The sequence below is a fragment of the Mastomys coucha genome, unplaced genomic scaffold, assembly GCF_008632895.1.
Source record: "Mastomys coucha isolate ucsf_1 unplaced genomic scaffold, UCSF_Mcou_1 pScaffold8, whole genome shotgun sequence".
NCBI lineage: Eukaryota > Metazoa > Chordata > Mammalia > Rodentia > Muridae > Mastomys > Mastomys coucha.
Window position 1 is genome coordinate 18,724,729 of NW_022196914.1, and position 21,943 is coordinate 18,746,671.

General features: G+C 34.9%; 1 protein-coding gene across 20 annotated transcripts in view; it reads left to right on the plus strand.

The window, feature by feature from the left end:
• Positions 1–21,943, plus strand: part of Cdh18 (cadherin 18) — a 904,392-nt gene that overhangs the window by 465,661 nt on the left and 416,788 nt on the right. The window contains exon 9 of one of the 20 annotated variants that reach the window (XM_031359900.1): positions 3,613–3,720. The exons of the other annotated variants lie outside the window; for them this stretch is intronic. The gene's annotated coding sequence lies outside the window, so the exon portion shown is untranslated. The remainder of the gene's footprint in view (positions 1–3,612; positions 3,721–21,943) is intronic. 20 annotated transcript variants of the gene reach the window in all.

Sequence of the window (21,943 nt, forward strand, 5' to 3'; positions counted from 1 at the left end):
TCTCTCTCTCTCTCTCTCTCTCTCTCTCTCTCTCTCTCTCTCTCTCTCTCTCTCTCTCTCATTCTCCTTATTCTCTTCACACTGCCTCCCCACTGTTCTCTTCAGTTACCTCCCTTTCCCTGAGCTGTTCTTGTGTGAGTAACCATACCCTATATCTGACTTTTTTGCCAAATCTTTCTCTGTCTCTCAATTAGACATCACATTCAAACATGGCTCTTTCTTTATGAAACTAAACTTAAGTACATTATTAGGAATTAAAGGTACTAAGTACTTAGTACTAAGTCCCTTAGTACTAAGGGTCTATCTGCATTCCATCCTAATCACATAGACCTAGGAGGTGTTTGGATGTGATCTCTTGACAAAGTAGTCATGTTTCTGAACTAAAATTATTCTTCTACAACAAAGTGTCTTATGGATATATTCAACTATTTACTACAAGTTGATCAGAAATTAACAAAAAATTAAATGGAAGGTAACGAAAGTAATTTGACTTTGTCATTCATTATATTATTTGTACACTAAACTATCACAACTTTATTGTTGGCATGGGTCTTGCTGCTGCAGATGCTGGGGCTGCATGACAGGACATGTTAGTTAAAAGGAGGCAATGCATAGTTGTGAGATTTTATTGTAGAAAAGAGAAAAAAAGCTGGTCATGACCATGTGGAAAGAGAGAAAAAGGAGAACTGAGAGGAAAGGAGAGGAGAGGAGAGGAGAGGAGAGGAGAGGAGAGGAGAGGAGAGGAGAGGAAGAGAGGGCTAGAAAAGAAGAGAGCAAGAGAGGTAGAGAGCAAGAGAGAAAGCAAGAGAGTGGGAAGAGCAAAAAAGAGAAGGGCAAGAGAGGAAGAGAGAAAGCAAGAAAGCAAGAAAGCAAGAGAGAGAGAAGGAGACAAAGTGTTCCTTATATTGTGGGGTGGAGCTATCTGGCTATGATCAGATGACTGGGGGTAGGGTCCAGCTAGAATGCTTGGAGCTTGGCTCATTGTCTATGCGACAGAACACACATCTCCTGTGCGGGCAGCTTTGAGGGTTTAGGACTGAAACAGGAGCCAGAGATGCAAGAGTCATGGCCGAAATTATTGCTCACTGGGTCACTGGAGTTCTAGACTTATACTTGACTGGGACCAGGGTGTCTGAACAGACCACTGCCCCACACTTTATCACATATTTCATATACATATATGTTCATATTTATATGTATTTTACATATACATTTACATATACATATTTATATACATACATGTATACATGTGTCAGTAATGCTGGGAGGTGGTGGCACACGCCTTTAATCCTAGTGCTTGGGAGCAGAGGCAGGCAGATTTCTGAGTTCGAGGCCAGCCTGGTCTACAGAGTGAGTTCCAGGACAGCCAGGGCTATACAAAGATAAAGAGAAACCCTGTCTCATTATATATATATATAATGCATCAGTAACAAGCAAAATAGTCTTTAGAGGAAGGGGAGACAACCTAGTAGGTGATGTGTTTGCCCTGCAGACAGGAGGATGCTCATTTACTTCCTATCATCCATCTACACCTGGACATGGATATGTGTGTGTAATCCTAGTGTAGCTACTCTAAGGAGGCCAGTAGCATTGGGACAATCTGCAGAAACATAGAGTGCACACCCCTGATGCACCCAGCGGCACACAGCAGAGTGATTCTGTCTCAAAGGTAGACAGCCACATATGCACTATGGCTTGTGTATATTTGCATACATGCACAAACACTTCATGGACAAACAACAGAGTTATAATGAGACAACAACTGGTTTTTAAAGAGAAAAGCAAAATCACATTTGTCACTACATAGTAAAGTCTTTGTTATTCTGGTCTCCTTGAATATGTGTTATGTGCTTAATAAAGATATTTTAAAGCTTTCTTGGTAAATTTATTCTCTGGTGTCTTAAATAAGGACAAATCCTGAAGGAAAACTTACCATTCTTCAAAATCTCTCCAAGAGCTCAGCATACTGACCCCAGATAACTAGGGGTAATCCCAGTACTTTAGGGAGCCTTGGATGCCACTGGTGAATTACTTAGAGTAGTGGGTCTCAATATGTGGGTCATGACAGCTATGGCAAACTTCTATCTCCAAAAATATTTATATTACAATTCATAACTACCAAAATCACAGTTATGAAGATGTGATGAGAATAATTCTGTACCAAATCTTCTTTTCATAGTACTTTGAAGAACTCAGTTTATTGTTGTTAACAAGCTACCAGACAGTGAAGTAGAAGTGTCAGGTTTTTTTATATCTAATAGAACTTGGTTTATGTTGGCCAGTCTCCTCCTATGCCTCATTTTCTCAATCCTGTCTAGCATCTGTTAAACACCCTTCTAAATTTTGTTTCTACACACGAGACTGCACTGGTTTACCCCACCAACTGAGTGCTTTTAGAACAATCCATATTATAACAAACAACAGTACGTCTGTCCGATTACCATGCCATTATTTAAATCAGCCACATTTCTTTACACATTTATTAGTTGCCTGACACACAGACCGATTCTGCATCTTAGCTACTGTGAATATTGCTACAATAAATATAGAGTTGTAGAAATCTTTGCAGCACACTGATTTTATTTCCAAGTAGACTCTGACAGAAGACAGAATGGAGCTTACAGAAAACTTTTCCCCAAACATTCATATGAGAACTGAGAGTAACATGCCTTAGGTTCTACTTTATGAAGTTGTGAGCAGAGAATTCAAGCTCTCTATCTTTTTTGTATTACATAGCTGTATTGACTTACTTAAGTTTGTGTGCTTTGTTACATGGCAATAGAAACTAATGTAGTTACAATTATTTATTCTAGAAATAATATAATTAACATAAGACACCTTTCTTGAAAATCCCAAATAATAAGCATTTTAAATTCACTATTGTGTTTCATACAAAACTCATTTTAAAAATTACTCATTAATCATTTTCCAATAAATATTACTCACATTACTCACATTACTCACATCACATTACTATTCTACCATGTGATATACCATATTCTCATTAACCATTCATAGGCTGGAGGACATTTAAGTACCAAATCTCGTAAAAAGGGAATTCTTTTCATTAAGTATCAAGTGGAACTTCAATAATTTTAAAATAAATGTAAACTTTAACAGTTGAACATAAATTAAAGACAATATTTACAAATACAATAAATTTTCTTGGAGGCTGACCAGACATTTTATATAGCTTAATGAGATTATAATGAAAAAAAAAGGATACTTATTTGTCGAGTTATAAAAGATGCATCAAAATTCAACTCACCATCAGAAACAGTTAGGTCCTGCTTGGGATGTACCTTAAGCATTTGCCTGATGCTGAATGTGAATGATATCTTAAAGCATCCTAACATCTTTTCTGATTACTTCTATTATAAACTGACAAGATATATATGTATGTGTGTGTGTGCATGTGTGTGCGCTCCATATACAACATACACTATAATAAGAATGTTTAAAAATTGAAGGTAAGAATTTCAATGCATAATTTTTACAATAATATATGACTAACAAAAATAAAGGTTTCTTTGTTTTCAAAGATGATATTTAATAGAATGTAAACCAGAACTTCATTTTGGTTTGACCTTGTACTCTTTTCTCACTTTCAAGAGTCATTTTCAGATTCAAGAGAACTAGCATTTGCTCCTCACTGAAATGGCCATTGAGATGCTAAACGTAAATATGCTGGATTCTCTCAAGCTGCTTGACAAGCAAGAGGTATTTACCTTACCCTGTCATAGTAGCATCTAGGGTCACATAATATGCAGATGTTCTAATAGTTCTAATACATTAGAAGACTCTAGAAACAAGCTAGCATAATACTTTCACAGAAATAAAGGAAATAATGCCTTTGAAAGAGACAGAACTTTATTAATATTTGATAATTTAGATAAAAATTGTGATTTATACACTTGAGTGTATTATACATATGTAAATTTGTAACTTCTAAGTAAAGAAATTACATAATATCTTAGAATATCTATTTTCTAATATCTATATAATCATTTATTAAATTGGAAAACTATAATTAAACATGTTTGTTTTAAATTTCTAATCATACTTCATCAGACATTAGTCTAAATCAATTACATACACACTAGGTACAATTTGGTGTAATATTTTTATATGTAAATGATTATACATGAATATGTAAAATTATACAATCATACATGAAATGCTGAGCTATTTAAAATTAGTAGCATTGTTTTATACAAGGATGTTTGTTTTGATGCATTCTAACAGGAAGGTGCAGCTTCTAAATCGTCCTTTTCAGCAGTTTATATTACCCTTATTCTCGCAGAGTTGAACTCCTGTGTAATAGTGCCAATACATTTTAATCAGGTATAATATGGAGAGGTATCAGAAGTGTTCCAAACACTAAACTGAACATATTTGTATTTTGCTGTTTGGTAGATAAATTATAGTATAGACTCCTATAGTGTGTGTAATATAAGTTTATATCTAATGAATAACCTCAGGCTAAATAAAGTTTGTAGGCTTGTCCTGTAGGTTGTTACTTAACTTTACAGAAATTCAATGAGAATTGTATTAACTATTTTATTTCACTTCAGAAAATATGAATGTGAGAGACTGTGAAATTCTTCTCTGTGTCTAGATAGCAGCAAATTCATGATTTCATTGCACACTGGATCTGCCCAACCAAATGCAAGAACCTCACCTCTTCTCATTTAACACCTCATTCATTTTTTTTCTTGCAAAATAAAAGCAAGCTGTTCTTACTATATTTATCTAAGAAAACACTCAAGTCAATTGTCTAACATCTAAATCCAGATATTACTTCAGAAATAAAATGCTGTATACCTTTATGTAAATGTATATGAGAAGTAAACAGTAATATTTTATAGTATATATTGTTACATTTTAAGGGTAGTTGCATACTCAATAAAATATATTTCACAGTAAAATTTAGAACAAAGAAATAAAACATATAATGAATAATAATGACAGAAAGACTTGTTGAATGTAGTGAAATAACTTGCTGGGTGGCTAGTCCAAGACAAGCATTATAATTTTGAGTTGTCCTAACAATGGGCGATGCCTGAATTAATTAAAGGAGAATGAGTCTGAAGACAAGAGAGATGATTAAGATGAAATGACAGCAGTTAAAACTGACACAAACATTATTTCTTTGAAAAGAATGAAAATTTTATTTGTGCAATACACACACTGATGAACTTTAGAAAAAGGGATGAAAATAAAAAAACATTCAAGTTTCCTTTCCTAATTAACAAAATAAGAATACTGTTGATATTTTTCTACCTACTAGTTTAAAAGTATATCAATCTATTTTATATGTTTTGCATCATTGTTTCTTATTTAGACAGAAATATGATCAATTACCTGTAAGAGAATTAGAAAACAGGGAAATCTTTTAACACAACTTCAGGGTTTTTCTAGCATCCTGGCAAAATTCTTGTGCTCTGCACAAATTCGTGTGGCTTTTCTCTCATACTGCAGAGGTAAAAAAAAAAAAAAAAAAATCTTCTACCCTTCAGTAAACCACAGAAAAGCATAAAGTGAAGTTTTTTTTTTACAGTACATAGAGGTGTGTATTTTACTTAGAAATAAAAGGCTGACTAGTACACATAGTAAGAGACGTCTATCTCTGTCTCAGAGTGTAAAGATTTATATATCAAAGGGTTTTCTGGGTGCATCTTTGTAGAAAATTTGAGAGGAAACTATGAGTGGGTATTCACTCCAGAGAGAACAAAATGTATAAAGTCATTAAACAAATGACATGACCTGAGATTAATGACTAATTTAGTCAGCAGAGCTCTTTGGGAGTCATTGTCGAAGGATGCCACACCTTACGAAAGACCATGTAGGTCAGCTAGGGACATAATCAATCACATCTTCATTTACTTACATTTGCTTTCTTCAACACTTGCAGCCACCTTCGAAACAGAGAGCTGATAATAGGATAATGGTTTATAAGTGCTTTGTGTGGATTTAGAGCCATTATTTTTCTGTGGATGCCCCATAGTAACCTCAGAAAAAAATAAACACTTCTGTCTCAATAGAGAATTCCTCAATAACTCTCAACTGTTTGAAGATTTCAGTCTGGACTTTAGATCAAACAAATGAAAAGCTTCATTATTCTATATATACTCATCAAACAGACATCAAATTTGTACACATTTCAAAGGATTTGCCATTTATTTACAAACTTAGTGATGCTTGTATATTATTAAACAGAAAGCAACATTTTTTTGAATATTTATGCAACATTTTATCATCTTTTATCATTTTCTTTATCATGTATCTTACATATACATGCTATTTTACAAATACATCTTATCATGCATTCAACATTATACAATTTTAATACCTAAAATATTATTTTATGAATTGATAGTTTTGAACAATTGTAATCAAAAGTGAACTATAGACCATTTTTGAAGAAATGAGGGATTCAGAATGAAGGTTAACTTCCCTTTTTTTTTTTTTTTTTTTTGCCCTTATACAATGATTAAGGTCTTTGGGCAAAAAATATTCATTCCATGTTACATTGTTTTTCTTTTGTTGTTGTTGTTGTTGTTTTGTAAAATTATGATTCTAATAACAATATGTGTTATATGTTGTGACTTTATTTATTAAACACGCATTCTAATGACGTAGTTTCCCTCATTATCTTGGTTGGGAATATTAAAGAGCATATTTCTGTGATTCTACTGAAACATTAGTTATAGATGGAAGTTAAGTTTATTTAATCAATACACAGACTGTGTAGAACTAGTTTGAGTGATGGTTTGCTTGTAATAGTTCACAGATAACACAATTTTAGAGCAACATTTGTGATTGTGGTTAGAGTAGCTCATTTGGTGACACTGGCTCTGTAGTGTGATTTCCTCTGGTGTATTGGTGCCACTTAAGATTCTGTGGGCTCTTTGTGCAATTTAATAATTCCTTTCCTATCTATTGTGAATGGATGCATTTATTCTGTAAATGAGATACTACCTATCTAATGCAAAGTTTAAGCATTATAATGATAATAAAAGAGAAAGGAGACATCAGGCACACATGCAAATAACAGGCTGAGCATAAATGTCCTAGTTTGCTTTTTTGTTGTGATAAATAGCAGGACAGAAGTAAACTAAGGGAGGAAGTGTTTGTTTCATCTTGTACTGCCAGTTCATAGTTCACTTTCTAAAGAGTTCAGGACATGAATTTAAAGCAGAAACCACAGAAGAATGTTGCTTATTGGCTAGTTCCCCAGCTTATGAATAACTAGTTTTCTTATATATCCAAGGCCCACTAACCTAGGGGTGCACAGGAGTCATAAACCAAGATAAGTTTTTTTTTTTTTTCACACACATGCCACCAGCCAACTTATTAGACAATATTCGACAATTGTATTTCCTTCTTCACAAGTGAATCTGGGATGTCATGTTGATAATAAAATTTGAGAAGGATAATAGAAAAAATCTGAGAAGTGGATGAATTCAAACACAAACATTGATTTTGAATGCAGAATCTGAACAAATGTCTAATATGAAATTTAAGGAAATAAAAAAACTGAAAGAGGTGATATAAGGAACTCTTAATATGAAAGTGTCATCAGTTTAGGAGAAAAGTGCACTATTCTGCATCCTGAGTTTTAACAAAAACAAATCAGAGACTTATAAAGAAGAAATACTATCAAAATCATTAGATTTCATAAAAGAACGTGTGCTTTTCTACAAAGTTTGAAATGTATTCTTCAACTAAAGTTGTATATTTACCAACTGTAACTATTTAAGTTGTGTAGTTGATAGGGAATTTGAAGGGGAAACTGAATTAAAATAATGTGTAGAAGACTGCTTATTCATTTAGCAAACGTGGTTTTCTGTAGCTAGTTTTAGGTGAGAGGAGACCAAAGCATGGCCTTCATCATGGCAGAGGTTGGTAAGCCTGAGCAGATTGGATATTATAAAAAATTCTCCTGCCTTAGAATCCTGCTTGACCACAGTGCTCTATATTTATAAATCCTTCTGGTGAAACTCACCTCTTATCCCAGGTACCAAAAATAAAAGAGGTGACCACGATCTGATCTTCAGCCTACAATCATCAGATAAATATAAAATTATCCACTCACTCAATAGAAGTTGGCCTGTGCAATGAAGTAATTTTTTCTAAAGGGTTATTTATTTATTTTATTATGTGGCTTTTGCCAGTTTTATTTTTGTGACTTCATTTTCCCTTCAGATTTATGAAGTATTAATGACTTGGTAAGTGGTTTGCTCAGACTTGAGTAAATTATTATCCATGAAAATACCATTTCTTTTGTCAATGGAAAAAGGACCTAAGAGAGTATATTCATCCAAAAATAAAGAATCTGACATTTCTGTTGGAAGGAAAAAGTCATTAGAAGGTGAAATTTGATCATTCTTATATTATCCCATCATACTGGCAAGAGACAGAATTGACTTTAAGAAAAAAAAATCTCTCTTATTTATCTCAATACAAATATCTAAAGAAAGAACTTTAAGTATTGCAATATTTTATTTAGTCCTTCATAACTAATAATATTGCCTGAGAAATATATTGAATGGTTTTAAAATTATATTAAAATGAGAAATGTGCGTATCAAATTCTATGGAATAATTTAAAATTTTTTTTGATATTTTGATTTAATGTAAATTTATTTTGATAATGACATTTACTTGAATTTTAAAAAGATAATGATCCATAAGAGAAACAATTAGATGGAGTTGAAGTATTATTTAAATGTATGTTTATAATAATTATACCAACTAATCATTGCTTTCTTTATTATTTGACAATACTGATAACTTGGAAACTTTTGAAAAATACCCAAACTATGAGACAATGTATATTTGGGCTAAACTATAAGAAAACAAAATGTATCTTTCCTTGAATTTCTGCTAGATTTTAGGTTGAATTTTGTCTCTCTTCTCTTAGCTCTATTTATCTTACCAGTATAGTTTTGTCTTTTCAGAAGTCTAAATTCCCTGATTAAAACATTTAACCTCTGCCCAATTTCTATAAATATTTGATGGTATTTTTCCCTCTTACTCTGGCCAACTTTTTGCAGACTTTTAAAACATCAAAATCCCAAGCCAAGCAAACAAACAAATAAATACAAACCTGTGAAGTGCAATTATACATTTTGTACTCAAAATGCTGGTCACTTTTGATGGTGTGATTACAAGTATATTTATTCACCCACACACTCTAGAAATGATTGGGTAATCTTTAGGAACCTTTGATGATTACATCTTTCAGTGGTCTCATTTCCAATCTGTACTTTTACACTGTTCACTATAACTAAATAGCAGCTGATACATTAGTATCCTCAAATTTAACTGTGTCAGAATGAATATTTACATACTAATTACAAGTCAAAGTACAATCTTTTTTTTTTTAGATATTTTCTTTATTTACATGTAAATTTCTCCATTCCCAGTTTCCCCTCCAAAAAAACAAAGAAACAAACAAAAACAACCAAAACAAACCCCTGTTGCCTCCCACTTCCCCATGCCTGCCACCGCGCCCTCTCCCACTTTCTGGCCCTGGCATTCCCCTACACTGGGGCACAGAACTTTCACAGGGCAGAGCTCCTCTCCTCCTATTGATGATCTTAAAGCCAAAAACTCATTTTTTATTCATGAATACTTATATGACATTGATAATGTAGTTCTTGTCCATTATCCAATATACACCAAATCTTTTGTCTTGATTTTTCTAATACTCAAAGATATTACTGTTCTATATTCTCAAGATGTCTATGAGACTTTCTGATGCATAGTCTGTGGTCAGTTATTAGAGTTCTAGGATATACGCCAGATCTATTCTTCTTATTTGTCTAGTTATAGATACATGATAAATATTGAATCACTTTCAAAAAATTTGGACTTATAAGAAACTTGATCTGGTTGCTCTCGTCCATTCTTTCACAACTAAAAATTCCCCAATGTTCTATTCCTGAACAAGCATTTGTATTAACATGACATTCAAATCAATCATTCTCAAAGATGTATGGAAGTCCCATAATAACTTGGTTCTTTCTATTCCTATCTCAACTTTCCCAAGCTCTTTGGTGTACTATTATTCTCATAATGGATGTTCTTTTTGTTGTTGTCTCTAATCAAGGGAGATTCCATCCTTCCTTCAACAGTATTATAGTCCAAAATTGCTCTTCTCAGTCTAGGAGCAGGGGTTCTCAAGCTTTTAGTGCCATGACCCAATAATTCAATTCCTCCTGTTGTGGTGAGCCCCATCCACAATATTATTGTAGTTGCTCTTGCATAACTGTAACTTTGCTACTGTTACTAATCATAATGTAACATCTTCATTTTCTGATGGTATTATGTGAACCCCATGAAAGGTTCATTCAAACTCTAAAGCTCTCTCATAGAGACAAAGAAGAGGGGAGAAAAGGGGCTTGGGATGGGGGTTTGGTGAAGGAGTAACCAAGAAGGAGAATGTCGTTTGAAATGTAAACAAATAAAATGATTAAAATAAATAAATATAAAAAGAGGAAAAAAATCTCTAAAGTTCCAGAAGTTCATACACCAGAAGCTCTGCTCTGGAGGACTATATGCTCTGGGCCTTTGAAGCAGAGACTCTAGATAAAAGAGACACCACCAGTACTTGAGAGAGAATTTGTACTTCAGTCAATGTTATATTAGAACATAAGTAGGAAATACTTCTCCAGTTGGGGCTAATAAACCAGGAAATATAACTGCTTAAATCTCTCCACCTGGTTGATTGAAACTGTTTTGAAACATTGCTTTCTCAATCAGGCTCAAGTTTTTATATATACTAATCAAAAATATATGTATATAATTCTTTTGCATACACAGACATATATACTCATTACATATATATATTCTTTTATATATGTATATATACATACTCTATACACACATATATAATATGTATATATATATATATATATATATACACTCATTTCACACACACATACACACATAAACACACATGTTGTGGATTTTCTTGATACTGTTTGTGTTTTGATACTAATTCTGCCCCTAATGAGGAGCAGATCACATACTCAGGTGATTCCATGTGAACGTGCTTCCCAATTTAACTGAAAATAAAGGCTAGAGTCTTTGATTGGGCAGTGGAAGGGAAAGGCATGGGTAGAAGTTTTAGAGAAGGAAAGAGAAGGAAGGAAAGAAAAGAGAGAAGACGAGATGGAGGATGGTGGGAGAAGAATATGGAAGAAGAGATGGAAGATGGAGCAGACCCACATGGCCTGGAGAAGCCGCAAGTAGCTAGGGATTTCATACCTGGGCAAGAGTAGTATAGGGTATATTTGCCCAATCTAGGCATGCAGCTTTTAAGTATATTAACTGAGTTGTGTGTTCTTTGCACAGGCATATTGGGGTTGGAGATTTAACAATATAAATCAGACTGGTGTAAATATGTCTCTAGTGTTTTCCTTTCATGGGGCTAAAGGGAGCTGAGTGAAACCAGAATGGTTGTTAGCCTTCTATCAACCAGCCATGGAAGGGCCACTTGGAGCTAGACATAGAGAATGGGTGAGACATCCAGTTGCTAGCACCTTGCTGGAACAAGCTTGGGTTTTATTTGAAATTATAGGCTACACACAGACACAGACACACACACACAGACACAGACACACACACACACACACACACACACACACACATACACACATACACACATACACACAGAGAGAGAGAGAGAGAGACAGACAGACAGACAGACAGACAGACAGACAGACAGAGATATAGAGAGACAGAGACAGAGAGAGACAGAGAGACAGAGACAGAGAGACAGTCAGATCGGCTGTCTGTCTGTTCTGTCCGTGGTTACATCATCTCATCTTTTAGCTGTCATAGTTGTACCTTGTCCTTAAAGAGTTCAAATATTGCTTTGATTAGATTACATAAAACTGTGAAAGTTCTCATCTGGACCTTACCCTATCGTAGCAATGTTCATCCTAGTACAGATATTGTGCTTTTGTTTCCCTTTCTTTTCCATTAAAATCTTGCCTTACTTTACTATTCTTTTGCTGTGAAGAGACATCAACCCAGAGAAGCTTAGAAAATAAAATATTGAATTGGGGTGTGGTTATAGTTTCAGAGGGTTCACCCATGGTCATAATGGTGGTAGGCATGTAGGTATGCTGTTGGAGTATTTACTTAAAGCTTATACCTTATCCATAGAATGGAGGCAGAAAAGGAGATACTGGGCCTAGCATTGGCTTTGGAAACCTCAAAGCCAATCAAATGTCACATCTTCTTCAAGTCTATACCTTATAATTCTACCTAAACTACCATCAAATAAGAAAAAGACATTCACCTGTATGTGCTTCTAGGAGCCTCTCATTCAAATTACCACAGTAGTGTATATTTAAAGCAGTTATTGGATTGATTGGTCTGGATTCTAAATATATGGACAGTACCTAGTAAAGAACCATTCATTATCAATTGCTTTAAAATTCAGGTCAGTGTTTACTCCTGAACTTGTCTAACATTACTTCTAATGGGCAGTAGCTCTACGCTTCTGTGGCATAACCAGTGAACACTTATACTCACTTCATATAAGTTCAGAGAAATGCAATTATTCTGCCATTAGCAATTTTGTATAACTACAGTGCTATACATTCTCTAAAATGGTATATTAAACAGCAGGGTATCTATTGACTTACATAAGCAATCTAAAAATGTTGTTGATCTCACTATAAACAATTTTTCTTGCTCTTAACAGCATTTGGGGAAGCATATCAAAAATACAGTTAACTGTGTAAAATAAAAGTGGTATTTTAATTTTGGCACTGAAAGAACAGTTAAAATAGTGTATTTTAAAAGGTGTTGTTTGCTTCACCCTGAGATTTTCTACTTAAATATTATTTGATGGATATGCACTTGAGATTTGTATTTTATTTTATGCATACAAGTGTTTTTCTGCATGTATTTCTGTGCTCCACGGGCTGGTACCTGTGGAGGGAAGAAGAGGGTTTTTAATCCCCTTTTAGAGAAATTACAGTGTTTCTGCATTGTTATGTGGATGTTGAGAGACAAATCCTGGTCCTATTTAATAATAACCACTGAGCCATCTCTTCAGCCCCAGTAGCTGTGAATTTAATATATATGTGTTCTGTTGTTAGCCTTGCTTTTACTATCTATAAAGAAAATGTGGCCGGGCGGTGGTGGCGCACGCCTTTAATCCCAGCACTTGGGAGGCAGAGGCAGGCGGATTTCTGAGTTCGAGGCCAGCCTGGTCTACAGAGTGAGTTCCAGGACAGCCAGGGCTACTCAGAGAAACCCAGTCTCGAAAAAACCAAAAAAAAAAAAAAAAAAAAAAAAAAAAAAAAAAAAAAAAAAAAAAGAAAATGTGTAACTCCAAATTGAGGAACTGGTGACATTGAACACTTAAGTCTTCTTAAGATGGATAGCTCCTATAAATAAAATCCATCATAGCATTAATCAATCAATAGACCTTATAAATAAACATAGTAAGATACAAAGAAGTATTTCAAACAATTTTCATCTTTCCCGCTGTCCTAGACTGGGAGCAAAAAGATTCAAAGTCATCCTAAATTGGTCACCAGTTTAACATGTTTAACATGTTTTGTGCCAATAACAAAGAATTCATAAAGGTGGTTATGCTAAGATTGTCATAATAACTATGAAATGAGCACACTATTACAGGCACTTGTTGGAAGAAGGGCCCAGTGAAATGGCTAAAACATTGCCATACTGAGCCAGACAAAATTGTGACACATGGGAACTATGCAAGGCCGTCAAACACCACTGCAGTGGAAGCACCACCATGACTTCGCAGTGTAAAAGAAAGCTCACTTGGGAATAGTGATTTCACATGTAAATGATGACCAGGATAACAAAGTCAATTTTTTCAGAAAGGGAGCTATATTCCACTATTTTTAATTTGGAATGCATTTATAAATCATACCTAATTAGAGGTGGCAAGGTTGATTGCTCAGCTGCAGAAAGCACTTGAAGCACAAGCCTGACAACACTGAGTGTAGTCTGTAGCATCTACGTAGAAATAAGGAAGAACTTACCTCACATTATTTTCCTCTGACCTACACTCCTGTGCCACAAGCCACAATATGTGGGCATGCACACGCACATGAACACATACACACAGAGACACACAGAGAGAGACACAATCGCACATGTACACATACTAAATGAGGTTTAAAACTCTATGAAATTACATTCACATTGTAGCAAGTGTTAATGAAATTCTAACTTTTCCTAGATTGTTAAAGTAATGCCTTCTTAATATTTAAAAACTTGGCTATTTTCTGGTAATCTTGGTTTTCTAGAAGCTACAGGACTACAAAAGTAATAACAACTATTACTACTGGCTACTTATGAAAAATACATCTGTATTACAAAGTGTCTGGATGGGAAATAAATCAAGAGTTAAAAAAAGGAAACATTAATTTCACCTACACATTGTTTGACATAATGGGGATAATCTGAGTCTGTTCCTAAATATCTTATATTTGAAAAATACTATGTATCAAATAAATAAAACTATCCCACAAAAATAATAAATGGTATTGTAGATTAGTGTATATCACTGGTGAGACTGCTTGTAGAGTTGTTCTAAAGTATTTTAATTCACATGACTTTACACTAAATTTGTATTAATGACAGGTGTCCTGGTTTGCTATTCTCCTGCTGTGATAGAACACTGACCAATTGTCATTTGGGGAAAGAAAGAATTTGTTTGGCTTACAAGTTAAATCCATCAACCAAGAAAGATATATTAGGATGTGAAGCAAGGATAAGGGAGAAATGCAGTTGCTGGATTGCTGCCAGCCTCAAGGTCAGCTACTTGTGTTATATATCTCAGAGTCACCTGCCTACCAAGGGATGGCACCATCTACACACCTTCCTCCATGAAAGTTCTGCTAAGAAAATCCCTCCGAGAGACTCACATAAGAAAATCCTCAGTTGAATTTCTTTCTCCTCAGGTGCAGCGAGTTGACAATAATACTAGTTGTGACACTAGTTGTGACACTAGTTCGGTAACAGAAAAGTAGAAAACTAAAACAAAAACCAAAAGCAAAAGGTAATCATCATCTTTGAATAGGAAAGCTATACCTTGACATCTCAGAACAAGACACATAATTTAAGTAAAGCTGAAAATCTATGTTGAACGGCCTTTCATGCACACTGGGAAAGAAAGTTGACAAATGGCTGAAAAACTGAAATATAAATGATATGTGTGCTACTTATAGCTGCCAGATCTTCAGACTTAACAGCCTATTATGATATTAGGTAGTATTACTTCATTAATGTAGGTAATATGTATATAGTTGTTTTATATAACATGTGTTCATTGAATGTGAGAATGTTTCTTAAACTTACCATAAGCTTGAGGTGTTTTGACACTATTTCTATTCAGCATTTATACTAGCACTCATCCATTTTAATGGGAAACGGTGGAAATTCTTACATGTCCACACATGTATTGGAACTTCAAAATCAATTTTTTTCCCACTAGGAAGCCACTTGATATGTCTTCCAAGTAAGAAAGTAAAGTAAACTCTCTTTTCATTTTGTCCATTCTTTGGGGATCTAAATACCATTATAGAGCAGGAAAAAATTGCTTTAAGAAATCCTTTGCTAGGAAGGAAGAACACTACAAACGTGGCTCTAACAGTTTCATGCTCAGTTCTGATCTTTCTCACACTCAACACAAAATCTTCATGTTTCATTTTCTTCAAGAAAGGCATTCTTCTTCTTTTCATGATAGCCCCTCATTTGTCCCTCCTATTTCATCTGTTCTTTGAAGTAATCTTGGATTCCATTATGCTAAACTGTTTTTTTGTACATAGATACAAAGATAATGCTGAAGAATCATATCATTTGGATATATTTTAATATTCTATAACCTATGGTAAATATTTATAATCTCATGTCTTAAGCTTAACCTGGATATTTATAAGACAATAACTAAATACAGATGTATCACCTCTATGTCCAAATAGCAACTCTCTTTTCCCCTATGAAATAAATTATGTTATTTTCACAATGCTAATGAAGCAGCAAGAAAGGATCAGCACTATGTTTAAAAGCAGCTCTCATGTAGTGTTTATAGAGAGACTAATTAGACTAGTTCTTTTTGGTAAAGGAAGGGTTATAATAAATTGGATAAAAATATGTCAGTCGAGATAGGAGAAAGTAGATGGGATTGAAAAGGCTATTAGGGAGGTCAAATGAGAGTGTAATAATTGCTAGATGAGAATGTGGGAGGTTAAGGAGTCATGGAAATATAACATCACCCCTGATTCTTTAAATGGGTGACAGCATTGGTAATTCCATTGATTATTAAAACAGGAATCATGGGTAGAAACCTGCATTTTGGAAATAAGCAATTATTATTTCTATTTTTGAAATAATAATTATTTTGAATAAAGTCTATTTTGAATAATATTATTTCTATTTTAGATTTGTGTTGTAAAAAAGAAACATGGATATTTATTTGAATAGACAGCTATAGGACCATTATTAAGGAGTGACACAGGTGGGAGAGACAGACATAAGTGGAAAACCTTACTGATATGGTGTCTGAAAATATTGCCTTGTTTAACTACTCAGTAACAGATGTTGTAAGGAAGGGGCAGAATTGGAAAGGCATAACTAGAGAGATGGGGATTAAAAGTAGAATGGATCTTCGTCTCTATACTTAAAAGTATCCCCAAGATGGATTGGTGAAAGAGATTTAATGAAAACTCTAGTTGGAGTAATGGGATAAAAGCCAAATAGAAAATAACTAGACTAGGAAGTTAAATGTATATATGCAAATTTGTCAATACTTTTTATTGCAAAGGAAAAGAACTACACAACCCCATCTCATATTTATGCAAATACCTAGGCCCGTGCTAGTATACACCCCAAGGAAAAGAAAGTGTATAAAGTTCTACATTCATAGTTTCAAAACTTTACCAACATAGCCAAAAATATTAACAAACAAAAATAAATGGATATAATAATTCTCAAATAACAAAATATAAGAATATTACATTTATTAAATATCTACCATTTGGTCAGAGTGCACTATTATGCCTCCGCTATCTGCATCCCTATGCAGAATCTTTCTTTGTTTCTTATTGCCATTCACATTTATAAGCCTTCCTTCATGTATTACTATAAACACTTTGTATGGTGATACCATTTAGTTTTCACAGTGCCTAGAAAATTGCTGTAGACATATTGGCCCCTGAAAATAAAATAAAAAAACCAAAGTGTTCATATAATTTTATTGATTTGATTTGAACATAGGCAGTGGATGCTCTGCTATACAGCAGAGTTGTACTTGATATGCAAAATCTGTCCACTTATTCAATTCTCTTTTGCTGAAAATTAAAACCCTTAGGGGCAAAGGTATGATTGTAAATATGACATGTATTTTCAAGAGCTTGGGATTCAAGTGGTATATATATTAGCTAAGAATATAAAAGTTCTATACTGTAGTTGAATGCCCCAGCAAAATTAGCATTCATGGGAAACACGGCTGCTATGTACCCTCCAAGAACAGATTGCCCATAACATGCTCTGCTTGTGATGGGATATTAAAGAGCAACTCTCATAATTTTTCACTCCACATTTATAGATTCATTTCTGCTGACAGAGTAGTGGAAATGTAATTAAATGTTTAGTTTAATTAAAATGGAAAATAAAAGCTTGTTCTTGGAAATTCACTACAGTCCCCCAAATAGAAAACATAAGAGATTATGTGTCTCAAAATCATATACCACTGTTTCTCAGTATGTGTTCATTTCTATAACACTCAGATGTAATTACACACATATATTACACAATTCATAAAAACTACATTGTCACTACATTCTTGTTGAAGATCTATGTTCTTGCTCTATATGAGGCATAGACATGCATTATACAAATTGCTGTGATGCTGTAAGGATTGGGAAACTCATAGAGATGAAGAATATATTAGTAGTCAGCCATTTATGCCCTCTAAATAGAATTACGTTCTTAACCTTGTGAGCCATGTGGTCCTGTCCAAAACTATTCAACTCTTCTCTGGTAGTATTGAAGCTATAGCAAAATGACCAGGAGTATGCTGAGTATTTATTTATAGGACTGAAATTAAATATGATAACTTTATAATACACTAAAGTTGTATTGTTTTAAATGCTTAAATAATTATATATGTATATACATATATATGGTTAGTCCAGTATGTACTGAAATCTTCAGATAAACCTATGTTCCTATGGCTTATATGCACAAATATCCTCACACACTTCCCAATAATGTGCAGAATAAAATGTATCCATCTAAAAGAAAATATCCCAGATGTGAGCTAGTGGTGCTCTCTCTCCTGCTCCTGTGTCCACTTTACTCTCAGCTGTGATTTTCCTCTTTCATGAGCATTTGCTTCACCGCTTCACTTTAATCAGTCATGCTCCAATATCTCTGTCACATTCAACAATTATCATGCACATTGAACTCCTGTGTTTCCTGGCATGCTACTGTACTCACTGTCCCTATAGAGTTTTGAGAGTGTGTTGAGCACACATGCTCTCACTACTTGGCTTTCATGCAATCCTTTTTATTTTTTTTTTTAAACTAAGACTCCTGCTTTAAGATTTTACATTGGTTTATCTGGGTGCAGATTTCTGATTCAAATCAGAATCTAGCCTATCCTGCACATATTGTTAGATACTTTCCATAGTTAACTGAGTAAGCCAGTATTCTGGGATTTGCCACATATTAAATGTTTCTCTCTAGTTGTGTCTTTAACTATTTTATAAGCTTTGGGTCCATATGGATGGCTTGTTTTTTTAAAAAAAATAATTGCATTTTTGTAATTTTTGGGGTATGGGTAGTTCTTTCAGGTAAACTGATATGGGCAGAATTAGACAATGTAAATGTTTCCATTAACATTTTATTTTGTTAAAGCTCACAAGACAAAGAACTTGGACCTAGTAGAGATGTTTTAAACATTTTAAGTTATCATAAGGCTCTTAAATATTCTTTTTATAGTTTTTTATTAAATTATTTTATTTACATCCCAAAAGTTGACCCCCTTAACCATCTCCACTCTCTGAGTTCTTCACCGCAATTCTCTTCCCTCGTCTCTGAGAGAGCGTTCCACCACCTCTCCTCCCAAGCCCACCTCACTCCTACCTGCATCCCTCTTCCCTGGAGCATCAAGGTTCCACAGGAATGTTCTTATCCTCTCCCACTGAGGCCAGAAAGGTTAGTCCTCTGCTACACATGTGCCCAGGACTGAGGACCAACCCCTGTATGCTCCTTGATTGGTGGGAATTCTGAGGGGTCTGGATTAGTTGACATCATTGTTCTTCCTATGGGGTTGCAATCCACCTCACTGCTTCAGTCCTTCCCTTAACACTTCCAGAGGGGTCCCCCACATCAATCCAATAGTTGGCTGTAAGTATTTGCATCTATCTCAGTTGGTTGCTAGTAGAGCCTTTCTGAAGACACCCATGGTGTCTCCTATCTGCAAGCACAATATGGCATCAGTAATATTGTCAGGGTTTGGTTTGTGCACATGGAATGAATCCCAAATTGGATCAATCACTGGCTTTTCTTTCAGTTTCTGCTCTATTTTTGTTTCACCATAAGCTGAGAATTATTCTTTATTTTTATTAGATGTTTTCTTTATTTACAATATCTCCTTTCCCAGGTTCCCCTCCAAAAGAAAAAATAAAAATAAAATAAAATAAGAAAAAACAAAAAACAAAACTAAAACAATCCTCTGTTCCTTCCCCCCTCCTCCTGCTCACCACTGCACCCTCTCCCACTTGCTAGCCCTGGCATTCCCCTACACTGGGGCATAGAACCTTCACAGGGCCAAGGTCCTCTCCTCCCATTGATGACTGACTTGGCCATCCTCTACTATACTCATGTTGCTGGAGCCATGAGTCCCCCCAATGTGTACTCTTTGGTTAGAGTTTATTCCCTGGGAGCTCTGAGGGTACGAGTTAGTTCATATTGTTGTTCATGCTAAGGGTCTGCAAACCCTTCAGCTCCTTGGGTCTTTTCTCTAGCTCCTTCATTGGGGAGCCTGTATTCAGTCCAATGGTTGGCTGTGAGCCTCTATTTCTGTATTAGTCGTGTGCTGTCAGAGCTTCTCAGGAGACAGCTATCTCAGGCTCCTGTCAGCCAGCACTTGTTGGTATCCAAAATAGTGTCTAGATTTGATGATTGAATATGGGTAGGATTCCCAGTTGGAGCAGTTGCTGAATTGTCCTTCCTTTATTCTCTGCTCCAAAGTTAGTCTCTACAACTCCTTCCATGGGTATTTTCTTCCTCCTTTTAAGAAGGAACGAAGTATCCTCATTTGAGGCTTCCTTCTTCTTGAGTTTCTTATGGTTTGTAGTTTGTACTTTGTGCATTACGATAAAGGCCCGGAGTGAGCAGATTCGGAGCGAGAGTAATTCTTAAATACTGTGAATAGAACAACCTCATCTGAATGGTACTGAATTTAGAAACCTTTAAGGAAGTATTGCTGGACAAGGAAGATATGAAATTCTAAATTTAATTCACATAGATAGGTATCTTATAATCCATCCTTAATTGATTCATATTATATAAGTACATACAATGACCTCTGGAGCTTCATTCCAGTCTCTGTCCTTTACTAACAAATTCAGATCAGATTGAATTTGAGTGTTGATATGCACACACATAAGGATGCTCATTCCAACAGAGCTGGTTCTATAATTAGGTGAGGTGGAATAAAAAATAAAGACAGATCATGGTAAAAATAAATACTAGTTATTGAAAAGAGTCCAACAAAACATTAATTAGGTCAATTATTTCTGAGTATGAAGTTTAATACAATTTATTAATTTCAGCCTCCCTGGAAAACCAAATTATTATCTTTGTAAATATGAAGGATCTATATATCTAATAACCATTATTAGATTATTATGGTTTTAGTCCAGTTTTTTTTTAAGTATAGAAAATGATATCAACAAGGATAAAGGGAACAGAAACTGAGGGAACAGCCAACCAATGACTGTCCCAAATTGAGTCCCTCCCACAGGACAGAGTAAACCCTAACACTATTCATGATACTCTGCTGTGCTTGCAGACAGAAACTTAGCATAGCTGTCTACTGAGAGGCTACCTTGGGTACCACCCCCACCTGGCATATCTAGTTCCAGTAGGACTAAGCACCTCCTCTCCCACTGAGGCCCAATTAGGCAGTCCAGGTAGGGGAAGAGGATCTAAAGGACGGCAACATAATCAGAGACAGCCCCTGTTACAATTGTTCAAGGGCCCACAGGAAGATTAAAATTCACATCTGTTACAAATGTTGGGGTATGCTTATGTACAGCCCCTCCATACTCTTGGTTGGTGGCTCAGTCTCTGTGAGCCCCCATGGGACCAGTTTAGTTTTCTCTATAAGTCGTCTTGTAGTGTCCTTGATCCGTTCAGCTTGCTCAGATATATCTCCTACTCTTTCACAAGTCGCTGGAGATTCATGGGATGTTTGGCTATGGGTCTCTGCATCTGTTTCCATCCACTGTTAGATGAAGTCTCTCAGGAGACAGTTATGCTAAGTTCATGTCTGCAAGCAAAGCAGAGAATCATTAATATTGTTGGAGTTGGCTCTGTGCTGTTGGATGGGACTCAAGTTGGGGCAGTCATTAGTTGTTCCTTCAGTCTCTGTTCACTTTATGCTTATCATCCTTGTTATCCTTGTTATCCTCGTATCCCTGTTATCTTTATCCCAGTAATCTTGTAGGCAGGACAACCATTTATATTTAGTTGTAGCAACAATCCATTTGATAGTATTTCTCTTCTATTATCCAGTCTGTCCACCAAGGTTTTTTCTAACTACTTATAAACTCATAAAGACTTTTACCAGCCTATTTCTATATTACTTATTTTTCTGTTGTTTTGGTAAGAACAGCATATGAAAGCAACTTATGGAGAAAAAAGATTAC